This window comes from Rhinoderma darwinii, chromosome 7, assembly GCF_050947455.1.
Source record: "Rhinoderma darwinii isolate aRhiDar2 chromosome 7, aRhiDar2.hap1, whole genome shotgun sequence".
NCBI lineage: Eukaryota > Metazoa > Chordata > Amphibia > Anura > Rhinodermatidae > Rhinoderma > Rhinoderma darwinii.
In genome coordinates, this window is record NC_134693.1 from 118,094,845 (window position 1) to 118,108,231 (window position 13,387).

A 13,387-nucleotide genomic window follows, 5' to 3' on the forward strand; every position below is an offset into this window, starting at 1 on the left:
TGCCATCAGATGACACCAAAGATATTTACGTAATTGGCGTTCAAGAAGGATGTCCAAACAGGTAAGTCTTCTCAGGTTGTCTTACATCAGTCTATGTCTGCAGATGGACTACAGGTCGACTGATTGAAATTCTCTCTTTACCTTCTACTTATTGTAGGATCGCTCCTTAGTTTTCCTATTTAGCCCCAGAGGTTATAGTATTGATTGTGTAATAGATGAGATGAGTATTTTAATCTGGTGTCATTTATTAATATGTAAACTTGAAATTGTGTCTTCTTGTAGACGGGAATGGGAGATAAAATTACAGGAGACTCTTGGTCCGCACTACGTGCTATACCATTCATCCGGGCTCGGAGTCCTGTATCTCACCATCTTTATTCGACGGGAACTGATCTGGTTCTGCTCAGGTAAGATTCACTTTCTAACATTTACATAATAAGTTCTAATTGAAGTCATTAGTTGGAACTTCTTATTTAGTCATTAGAACTAGATGCCTGAGATCTCGACTCTCAGATTCTTCACTGTGGAGTATTGGAGATCTTAGAGATCAATCCACAGTTACAAAGTGTGATATGATGTAGTAGTAATATCTCCAGAGTTTTAGAGGAATCCTATCTCTGTTTCATTGTTGCATGTTGTACTATTAACCACAGACCCTGCTTCTTGTGTTTCATTTCTTATACAGAGGTAGAGCACACCCATGTAACAACCAGGCTATTCCACCATGTCAAAACTAAAGGAGCCTTGGGTGTTGCCTTCACCGTCTTTGGAACATCTTTCCTTTTTATTAATTCCCATATGAGATGTAAGTATGTCTGTTATTAATATATGACTATGTACAGTGTTATTGTGTATAAAAATATCTGCTGTTTAATAATAAACTGGAATATATGAGATGATATAAAAAGATCTGTACTATTAATGTTTTGGTGTAAAATTAAAAGTTCTTACTCATTTGGTCAAACTTTTTCTAATCTATCAAACTCATACTATGTAATGAGAGACAAGTAATGGAAGGATTAACGGCCTAATGTCTTCTACAGATTGCTATAGAAATACATTATCCTCTGTCAAGAAAATGATTGTGTCTTAGATTTACAGTAACAGAAATATCAGTGTGTCTGGTGTACAGAGTGCGGACCCAGATCATGGAACTCCACCAGTCACATCTTCTAAAATGTCAATAGAAATCCTATTAAAATAAATACTATTTGTAGAAAATTAATTGTTGAGGGAACATTCAGACTACACACCCCAAGAAGTAGATATGATACCTAGATAATATAAGATAAAGAAACCTATAGTCAAAGAAAACTTAAATGTGGTGGTTGTCCTAAATTCCAGGAGGTCACATTTACTGATATGTATATTTTTGTTGGCAGTTGGGGCAGTCCACAAGAGGATCCAGGACTATAAAACTATCACCGAGGGTCTCCGTCTGCCTCAAATTATTCCGGAAAGAATAAACTCCAATGCCTGTGAGTATTACTTATGTGGTTGAACCTATCGATTCCTTTATCGCTCTATTTATCTCCATTGACTCTAATGCAGTCACGTGGTCTAATTGTGTCCTGTGTTTATCTCATTCTACAGTGGACGTCACCAGCCGCTTTGATCAAGTTTTTTGGTTTGGGGACCTCAATTTTCAACTGAAAGAGGACAGAAAAAACGTGGAATCTCTTCTGAAGAACATTAAAGGAAGAGATATGTCCAGTCTCCTCAAACACGACCATCTGAATGAAGCCAAGAACAACGGTACATTTACTAGTAGACAGATCTCTATCACTCCTCAGCCTGTATTATTACCACATACACCTCGACAGATGAATACAAATCACTGTCATGATGGTTCATATGTTCTCCACATTCTTATATAGCCCTACATCTCTTGCACATGTTTTTAATACTGACATGTTTTTTTTTCTTTTAATTTAAGGGTCCATATTTGTAGGGTTTAAGGAGCACACCATTGAATTCCTTCCTACATATAAGTTCGACATTGGCACAGACACCTACGATACATCAGAAAAGCAGAGAGTCCCATCATATACGGTAAGATATCTTATTTCCAGGTCTACAGAGCTAAAGAAAGAATACATTTCATGAATAGATTTTCATATAATAAATCCCCTCACCCAAGGTAATGAATTGTTATTATAGATGGAGGAATAATTCTTAAGAACAAAGCATCCAGTCCATTTTACTTGTAGTGAGTTTGTCATCGTCTCCCAGTGTAATATGTCTTCGCCTAGCATGGCTCAAAGATACTTATTTCATTAAATCTGTGTGACCAAGTCAAACCTTAAATGCAAGAAAGTCTCAAAATGTATATTTCTTAAATAAAATAGGCCGAAATGTTCAGTCTATGATGCTATGAGGTTTATAAATAAATTATAATATGATTGCACTGATGATATTTGTTATTTTTATGACCTCTACAGGACAGGGTATTGTTTAAAAGCCAATACGAGGGAGATGTGCGAGTCCTGAAATACGACTCTTGCCCTGTTTTGAAGACCTCAGACCACCGACCCGTTTTTGGTATCTTTGAAGTAAAGCTCAGACCTGGTTCAGATAAGTAAGTCATGATTTCCTCCATGTTGTTGGTATGATCCTTTCAGTAGCCGCCATTACTACATGGGCCTTATAGCCAGAGCTCACACTTTGGGGTAGGTGGCTGTATACCTGGGTGACAGTACTGGAGTAATCTAGGATGTGAAACAAAACAATTATTGTGTGGTTACCTGCTAACATTATCATATGTCTTACATCAATATATTTCTCATTCCAGCATCCCATTGGCTGGTGGACGCTTTGACCGCAAGATCTATTTGAAGGGCATTGGGAGGTTAGGACAAAAAAAGTAGCTGCGTCTGTTCATGTCCTTACAGCACATAAGGTGAGAGCATTGTACTTGTCTATTATGTTTGCTGTGAGAATGTTCTTCCATCTCTTAAGTCTTCCTCTGTATCAGTAATTTATTTTATCAACCAACATAAAGAAATTGTAAATAAGTCATTCTATCTTCTAGTTCAATTTTCTTGTATTCAGATATTTATTTAATTTCCAAATGAAGGTTATGGGTTTTAGAAGAAAACTGTAAGCGTGTATGTAGTATAATAGATTGGTGGGAATTCATTAAGACTGACGTTTCATACACCGGTCTTAATATAAAAAAACTTGGAGAAAAATGTGCCTAATTTATTAAAAGGCCCACACCTTAATAACTAATAATCCATGTTATTATGATAAATGTGTCGGCCGCTGGTGGCTCTGCTGCTTCAGCTACTCTCTGTCCACTTTTTTAGAAAAGTGCCGTAAGCGGCAGAAACTACATGATAGATACAAGGAACATTGTTATTGATGTAAGACATTACTTGGCATCTTGCAGGACTCCTAAGGAACATTTACCATCTTAGGTGCATAAAACAATGATTCCACCTTTGTGAACATCAGAAAGTTCCTGTAACATCCTGAACAGCGCAGCTTTAGATCAAACCCATCGCTTGGATCAATCATCTTCAAGGTTTGTAGTGTAACCCCTAGGATCAAATAGGAAAATCCACAATAAAACCTCTTCTAGATTTTGTGACTGCCAAGAAACACACATTAGTAGAGCATTAATAGCAAATATTTCTCTTGCAGCATAAACATCAATTCCGCAGTATATCTGGCGAGAACTGCGCTCCCTGTGACCGGAGGAGCCGCCATCATTGCTGATAGAAAGGTAAGTTCCTCTAGATATGTCCCCTCTATATTTGGTAAGCAGCCTGAATGATGAATATTTAATAGGATTGTGTGCTTCTCCCCCCAGAAAAAGTCAGCAGATACAAACAGACCATCAACATCAATGCCAATAACAACCGAGGGCAGAACCCGCCATCTTACAAGTATTCCAATGGCGAGACTTAAAATTTTCTACATCTGTCACAGAAGAGACATCAGTGTGGTTACCGGTGCATCAATGTTACCCAGAAGACCAGGCACAGAACAGGAGAACATGTAATCTCTTCCTGTGTCTCTGGAATACAGATTTCCCACCCCTTACTGATACTACAGTATATACTGTGACATCTTCCATTGTTTTTGCTGGATCTTGTATAACATCATCTTTACCATTATATATTTTGATCCACAAAAACCTTAAATAAATCTTTAACATCAATTCATAAGTGTGACTGGTATTTATTAGTGTATTCAGTGCCCGACTACAACTTACCACAGTGTATACAATTCACTTATCCGACCATTCACAGCGCTATTTGTGTGACATCGCATTTAATCCAGTGGTAGGTGACAGGACATTGTATCATATGTACACAATACAGAGAGTATGGAACGTGCCGCCATATGTACTGGATTAGATCCTGTGTTGGACAAAAAGTCACAGGAGATGTAAAATATTGATATATTTGATAGTTGTTTAAATTTCAGTTCCATAAAATGTAATGTTGGGCTCTCTTTACAAGCGGAGACAATCACATTAAGCAGGGAAGCCGCTAGGGTGACACAATCCCCACAGATCTCAGATTGGACAAACGGGCAGGATGAGAGCTGCCGGTTGAGATTGCCAGTTAGGGCAGAAGTTACAAAGTGACTGATCAACCAAAAATACTTTGTATTGCTAGCCTGAATGGCGTATCGCTAACTCAGCATTTCATATGAGAACAAAGACCCTCTGCAGCACAAGTTTAAGTTGAGACTGAACCATAGCAAACACATTGTCCCATTCTCACAAGTTAAATCAGAAACCGCCAAGTATAGAGCCTATTTATTAGTGAAACCGTCAAGCTTATGTACTAAATATTATAACCGTGAAGACTGTGCCTCTGTTGGAGTAAAGTTCTGTTCAGTATCTTATACCTGTGTCGTCTGAAGTTCTTGCTGTGCAATTTCCTCTGCGGGGCAGTAACCATCCTAAACCCCCTCCCACCTGTTACATTTGTCCATACTAAAGTCCATTACTCCATTGAAGTCGCCAATTAGTAGCAGTGGATAATCTGCAAGGGCTTTTTATCAATAAACTCCTGTACCACACCCAAGACAGAAAGATTAAAGGGTGGCGGTAAATAAATTGAGACAATGATACATTGAAGATTTTGTATTGTACAGTCCTGGAGCACAAACTTTCCTTCTTATTCTTCCCAATATGTATGGCAGGTTAATTTGCAGTTAGGGTATGTTCACACGCAAACTCAAAAACGTCTGAAAATACGGAGCTGTTTTCAAGGGAAACCAGCTCCTGATTTTCAAACGTTTTTTTAAGCCACTTGCGATTTTCGCTGCGTTTTTCGCTGCGTTTTTTACGGCCGTATTTGGAGTTGTTTTCAATAGAGTCTATGTAAATGGCTCCAAAAACGTCCCAAGAAGTGACCTGCACTTCTTTTTCGCTGCCGTTTTAAAAAAAAAAACGGCCCGTCGGAACAGAACGCCGTTTTTCCTATTGAAATAAATGGGCAGATGTTTGAAGAAGAGGACTTACTCCTAAAGCGAAGCAAGGATGAGTTAATGCTCCGTCCAACAAACAAAAGAAGCTGGTGTGCCACCCATGCCGCATTGCGCCATTATTTGTGTAATGTTTGAAAGAGATTGTGCCTCTTTTTTGTAGAGTAGTGTTTACATCCCCTTGTGGATGTTTATATACCACTGGTCAGTAAAGAATTTGTTGTTTGCATTACTTGGGTCTACTGTATTTTATTGCTTGCGACTAACCCTGCGGTCCTTGTCGGTACTTGGCCTTACATAGGGATACATTCTATAGACAAAGTGAATGCTAACACTCAATTGCTATTTAGGCTAGGACTTCACAGAGACTGATTGATTTTAATTGATCTTATTTTTAAATTCTATTACTTATTTAAGGGTTGCATGCAACTCAATGTATAGCTTTGTACTGCGGCTGTTGATTTGTAGCTAAAATCAATTAGTTGCATGCCAATGCGTTTCCATGATGGCCTTATTTTCACATTTCCAGGAAAAATAACAGAAGACCATCACAACACAGAGTTCTGAGTAAAGATGCTCCATATCAGGAGAGCTGACAGGTCCGCCTTAAAATGGGTAAATCACAGGTGACGTCATTACAGAGTTTGCTGCTGAGATATCTTTAGTTCTTCACTTCTGCAACCATCTTCAGCTTCTAGAGCAACGTAAAGAATTCAGACTACAAAATAGACCCCTTAATTCATGCAGACCCCAGACCAGACCACCAAATAAATTTAGACACCAGCCTAAACCCCTATATAAATTCAGACCCTAGACCAGACCCCAGAACAGACCCAATTAACTGCAGACCCCAGGCAAGACTCCAAAATGTAAACCCCAAAACAGAGTAAATAAAAGGAATGCAGACCCTAGACCAGACATCTAAATAATGTCAGACCTCAGACCAGATCCCTCAATTAATTGCAGACCACAGACCAGACCGCTAAATTCAGACCCCAAACCAGAGTGCTGGCTGGGATCAGAGTGTAATGGCAGTGATGCGCTGCGCCACCATGAAGTCAGGTGAGACGGTGAGAGTCAATAACAAAGCAGAAAATAAGCTAACAAAATGACCTTTATAGAGAAGGCCTATCCTACGTAGGGGTAGGCCTATAAGTGTAGGCTGTCACTGAAACATGCGTGGCTGAAGAGTACCGTCAGCCTAGAGTGGTTCGCTCTGAGGAGTCTACTGGCGCTGTGAGAATAGTCAGCCTGGCATGGGAACCTGTGGTCAGTAGAGCAGTACTGTGCTCAAACCCAGGAGAGGCTATAACTAGGTCCTGATTAGGATAAAGAACGTTCCATGTATTAGAGGGCCGCTTAGATAGCTGCAGTGATGAATGGTTGCCCTGCAGGCCTGAGATGTGGCCTAGTAGTACACTCCTGAATTGTACTGGACTGGGTGCAGTAGTCACTACGACGAGTGGTGTGGTAGGAGCCCTTCAGCGTCAGGACCCTAGTAAGAGTGCATAGGAGCAGATATTTAATATAGTAAAAAGTATTAAAACGTATAAAACCCACTGTGTCAGTTGTATCAGGGCAGCCCCCTTCATCAGGAATACTATGTTTCACAGCATTGAAACAATTTAAATATCTCTATATTATATAAACAAACCATTCTACGTTTTCTCACGCAATACCGGAAGTGACGTTCCGAACTCTAAGGCCCTGTTCACACAGAGTTTTTTTGCAGGCAGAAAAATTTTGAGGCAGACTTTGACCTGCCTGCGATTTGCGCAGCATTTACCATTGCGTTTTTCGTCCGTGGCCCCTGCGCGCCGCATGCAAAAAACACTGTGAAAAACACTTTCTCTGCCTCTCATTGATTTCAATGGGAGGTCAGAGGCGGAACTGCGAGCCGCTAAAAGCTGCTGCAGAAAAGAAACGCCTCCGCCTTCCATTGAAATTAATAGAAGACAGTTTCGGCCGCTGATTCCAATGCGGTTTCCGTGTCAAAATCAGCGTAAAAAAACTCAGTGTGATCTGGGCCTAAATCTCTTTATACTTCCTATAATGGACATATCTCTCTATGGCAGATGTTTCGGAAGAGGTTCTTTCTCGCTCTTTTACCTTTTCTATTCCTCTAATACTTCATCCCAATTACATTATTTAATACAGGGAATTTCTTATATTTCTTTTTCCATGCAAAAATACATATATTAATAAAATAGGATAAAAACAACTAATATGAATCTATGGGGAATAGTAAAGACTCATTTACTTTACTCGTTCTCAAACTCTAATATTATTCCCAAACCCTATTCCTTTCTTTAGTATTTCTTATTTTTTGGATAGGATGGTGCGACTATATAATTTATTATCCTTGTTCTTTTTACGATCATTTGTGGGGCCCTTCTTACTTCATCTTTCAAAAACAGATCACTTAATAGTATTTCCCAATTTCTCTTTAGGATTCTTTTAATTTCTTCAATATTACCATTATATTTAGCAAAATAATGTCAGTCCAAATTTATCTTTCTCTTTTTTCCATCTTGCTTTTTTACAAGGTATAACTTTTCCCTGTTCCTTGTTATCTAGGCAGTCTTTCTGTTTCGTTTTTGACACCTTTTTCTTTACTCCCTCTATAATATTTTTTTTTGCTATTTTACGCAAGCATACATCATAAGCACAAGAAAATAGACAAACGCACAAAAAACAAACCCAATCCCGAAAGACACAACCCAATTCAGGGCGGGAGGATGGGAGCTAACTTTTTTACCTGTTATTCCTCCCGCTGCTTCCGGCTCAATGCCGAAAACAGCGGGCGGAACAGATACCGAACCCCAACTCCTCCCCTCTCCATCTCCTCCCTCTCCCTGCCTCCACTAACCCTTTCCCCCCTGATTGGCTAACCTTCCCTCCTATGGCAGTCATGGAGGCTTTCCCTTAAGCATTCCGTGCTGCCGTCCAGCCTCGTCTTGACTGGCCTAAGTAGGGTCATGTGCTATTTTACCTTTTATTCCCCTTTTCCACCCATCCACCAAATAAGGACATGTGACAACCGAGATTGGATGCGAAATGGCCACAGCAGCCGTTTATTAATTTACATTATTTTTTAAATACAATTTAATCCAAAACATTCGCATAACTACTTTAGGAATTCGACCAGAGAATTCCTCCTATAATTCACATGACCAAACATGGGTCAGAATCATAAATAACAATCAACATTTTAACACTAAACAGAGCAGGGGAAGTCCTTGAAGCCAGTTTTTTTTACAGATTTTCCTTTTAAGTTAGCCATCTGCAAACCACCAACAACTATTTACCTCCAGCCGTAAACCAGCTCGGAGGCACCGCTCACCTCTGCAGATGGCTCCAACCACCAGAAGACCACTTCAAAGGGATAACACCCTATGAAGTCTTCAAATTATATACACTACCTGTAAAGGATCTGCCAGGCACAGCTTCGGGGTTAACTCCCTTAATTAATCAGTCAGCACCTGAATCTACATCCCTGAGACTGACTCCAGCTTCCACCACTCAGGCTGGCAGGCTTAGGAGTGGGAGAGCCTATCGCAGCCTGGCCAGACTCAGCTAGCTCCCGCCCTCTGTCTATTTATACCTGCATTTCCTGTTCCTCCTTGCTTGTTATTCTTTTTCGTGTGGTTTCCTGGCCCAGCTACAGCTCCTTCTATTTTGTTCCTGCTCCATACAGACCCTGGCTTACTGACTACTCTTCTGCTCTTCGTTTGGTACCTCGCACACTCCTGGCTTGACTCGGCTCGTTCACCACTCTGGTTGCTCACGGTGTTGCATTGGGCAACTGCCCCTTTCCCTTGCTTGTATTCCCTTGTATGTTTGTCGTGTTTGTCGTGCACTTACTGAGTGCAGGGACCGCCGCCCAGTTGTACCCCGTCGCCTAGGGCGGGTCGTTGCAAGTAGGCAGGGACAGAGTGGCGGGTAGATTAGGGCTCACTTGTCCGTTTCCCTACCCCCCGGTCATTACATAATAACAAGCCCATACCTAGTCTACCCTGGTCCCTGACACCACTATGGACCCCCGTGAGACCCTGGCTCAGCAAATGCAGGGTCTCTCCCTTCAGGTCCAGGCCCTGGCTCAGAGGGTCAACCAGCCTGATGCTACCTTGTTAGTTCCCCTCACCGCACCTCTTGAACACCACCTCAAGTTGCCCGACCGGTTCTCAGGGGACCGGAGGGCTTTTCTCTCCTTTCGGGAGAGTTGTAGGCTTTACTTTCGTTTAAAGCCTCATTCCTCAGGTTCTGAGAGCCAGCGGGTGGGTATAATTATGTCCCGGCTCCAGGAAGGGCCCCAAGAATGGGCCTTCTCCTTGGCTCCTGACGCCCCTGAACGTTCCTCCGTTGATTGTTTCTTTTCTGCTCTCGGACTTATTTATGACGAGACTGACAGGACTGCCTTTGCCGAGAGTCAGCTGGTGACCTTACGTCAGGGTAAGAGACCTGTTGAGGAGTATTGCTCTGACTTTAGGAAGTGGTGCGTAGCTTCTCGGTGGAATGACCCTGCCTTAAGGTGCCAGTTTAGGTTGTGTCTGTCGAATGCCCTGAAAGACCTGCTAGTTAGCTATCCCTCTTCTGACTCCCTAGACCAGGCTATGGCTTTAGCGGTACGACTTGACCGACGTCTCAGGGAACGACAACATGAACGTTTGTGTGTTTTCTCCTCCGACTCCCCCATGATGCCTCCCGAAGTTCCGTTGCTTCGTTCCTCCAGGAAAGACTCAGAGATACCTATGCAACTCGGGGCCTCCGTGTCCCCCCAACAACGTAGAGAATTCCGCAGGAAGAATGGTCTCTGCTTCTACTGTGGGGATGACAAGCATCAAGTGAACAACTGTCCTAAGCGTAAGAATGCAGCCAGAGAACTTCCGCGCCTAAGTGATCATCGGGGAGGTCACTTGGGCGCACAGGTATTTCCAGTAAATAGGAAACGTACTAAGATCTTGCTTCCCTTTCAGGTCTCTTTTGGTGGTAGGTCTGCTACCGGCAGTGCCTTCGTGGATTCAGGGTCCTCTACTAATATTATGTCTGTGGAATTTGCTATGTCTCTTGCTATGCCTCTGATTGATTTGCCTAAACTTGTCCCGGTAGTGGGTATCGACTCCACTCCTCTTGCTAATGGTTATTTTACACAGCATACCCCTGTTTTTGAACTCCTTGTTGGCTCCATGCATTTGGAGCAATGCTCTGTACTGTTGATGCAGGGGTTATCGTACGATTTGGTTCTAGGCCTTCCCTGGTTGCAGTTGCATAATCCCACGTTTGACTGGAATACTGGGGAGCTAACCAAATGGGGTAATGAATGTTGTACGTCATGTTTTTCTGTTAATTCTATTTCTCCCCCTTAGGAGGCGAATACGCTACCCGAGTTTGTTCAGGACTTCGCTGATGTTTTCTCTAGGGAGGCCTCCGAAGTGTTACCTCCTCATAGAGAATACGATTGCGCTATCGAATTGGTACCAGGAGCTAAGCTTCCTAAGGGTAGGATATTTAATCTTTCTTGTCCCGAACGTGAAGCCATGAGAGAGTATATACAGGAATCCCTGGCCAAGGGTTACATTCGTCCCTCTTCTTCTCTGGTAGGTGCTGGCTTCTTCTTCGTGGGGAGGAAGGATGGTGGTCTTAGGCCATGCATTGACTACCGTAGCCTGAATAAGGTCACGGTAAGGAACCAGTATCCCCTTCCTTTGATTCCTGATCTCTTTATTCAGGTTCAGGGGGCCCAATGGTTCTCTAAATTGGATCTACGGGGGGCGTATAACCTTATTCGCATCAAAGAGGGGGATGAGTGGAAGACTGCGTTTAACACGCCCGAAGGCCATTTCGAATACCTCGTCATGCTCTTTGGGTTGTGTAATGCCCCTGCGGTCTTCCAGAATTTCATAAATGAGATTTTGAGAAATTACCTGGGGATATTTCTTGTAGTGTACCTTGATGACATACTGGTGTTTTCCAAGGACTGGTCCTCCCACATTGAGCATGTCAGGAAGGTGCTCCAGGTCCTTCGGGAAAACAAACTGTTTGCCAAAACTGAAAAATGTGTGTTTGGGGTACAGGAGATACAATTTTTGGGTCAAATCCTCACTCCTCATGAATTCCGCATGGACCCCGCCAAGGTTCAGGCTGTGGCGGAATGGGTCCAACCTGCCTCCCTGAAGGCGTTACAGTGTTTTTTGGGGTTCGCTAATTATTACAGGAGATTTATTGCTAACTTCTCGGTCATCGCTAAGCCTCTTACGGACCTCACTCGCAAAGGTGCTGATCTCCTCCACTGGCCTCCTGAGGCTGTCCAGGCTTTTGAGGTCCTTAAGAAGTGCTTTATCTCGGCCCCGCTGCTGGTTCAGCCCAACCAAATGGAGCCATTTATCGTGGAAGTTGACGCATCTGAGGTGGGAGTGGGGGCTGTCTTGTCCCAGGGTACCAGGTCCCTCACCCATCTCCGCCCCTGTGCCTACTTCTCCAGGAAGTTTTCGCCAACTGAGAGTAACTATGATATTGGCAACCGCGAACTCTTAGCCATTAAATGGGCATTTGAAGAGTGGCGCCACTTCCTGGAGGGTGCTAGACACCAAGTAACGGTCCTTACCGACCACAAGAATCTGGTTTTCCTAGAATCTGCCCGGAGGCTAAACCCGAGACAAGCTCGATGGGCGTTATTTTTTACAAGATTCAATTTTTTGGTTACCTATAGGGCTGGGTCTAAAAATATTAAGGCTGATGCACTGTCGCGTAGCTTCATGGCCAGCCCTCCTTCGGAGGAAGATCCTGCTTGTATTTTGCCTCCAGGTATAATAATTTCCTCGATCGATTCTGATTTAGTCTCTGAAATTGCTGCTGCTCAAGGTTCAGCTCCCGGGAACCTTCCTGAGAACAAGCTGTTTGTTCCCCTGCAATTCCGGCTAAGGGTACTTAGGGAAAATCATGACTCCGCACTATCTGGTCATCCAGGCATCCTGGGTACCAAACAGCAATTACCAGAAATTATTGGTGGCCTGGTTTGCCTAAAGACGTTAAGGCCTACGTCGCCGCTTGTGAGGTTTGTGCTAGGTCCAAGACTCCCAGGTCCCGACCAGCGGGCTTACTGCGTTCGTTGCCCATTCCCCAGAGACCTTGGACACATATCTCCATGGATTTTATCACCGATTTGCCTCCATCCCAAGGCAAGTCGGTGGTGTGGGTGGTGGTAGACCGCTTCAGTAAGATGTGCCACTTTGTGCCCCTCAAGAAACTACCCAACGCCAAGACGTTGGCTACCTTGTTTGTCAAACACATCCTGCGTCTCCATGGGGTCCCTGTCAATATTGTTTCGGACAGAGGGGTACAATTTGTTTCATTGTTTTGGAGAGCCTTCTGTATGAAGTTGGGGATTGATCTGTCCTTCTCCTCTGCCTTCCATCCTCAAACCAATGGTCAAACGGAGAGGTCTAATCAATCTCTAGAACAATACTTGAGGTGTTTTGTCTCTGACTGTCAATATGATTGGGTCTCATTCATTCCCCTCGCCGAATTTTCCCTTAATAACCGGGTCAGTAACTCGTCAGGGGTCTCTCCCTTTTTCTGTAATTTTGGGTTTAATCCACGGTTCTCCTCTGTTTCACCTGGTAGTTCCAACAATCCCGAGGTAGAGGTCGTTCATCGGGAACTGTGCACAGTCTGGGCCCAGGTTCAGAAGAACCTAGAGGCGTCCCAGAGCGTACAAAAAACTCAGGCTGATAGAAAACGTTCTGCTAACCCCCTGTTTATGGTCGGGGATCTGGTGTGGTTGTCGTCTAGGAACTTGCGGAAGTTTGCTCCCCGGTTTATTGGGCCGTATAAGGTCATTGAGGTCCTCAATCCTGTCTCCTTCCGGCTGGAGTTACCCCCGTCTTTTCGTATACACGACGTGTTTCTTGCCTCCCTCCTTAAACGCTGCTCCCCGTCCTTG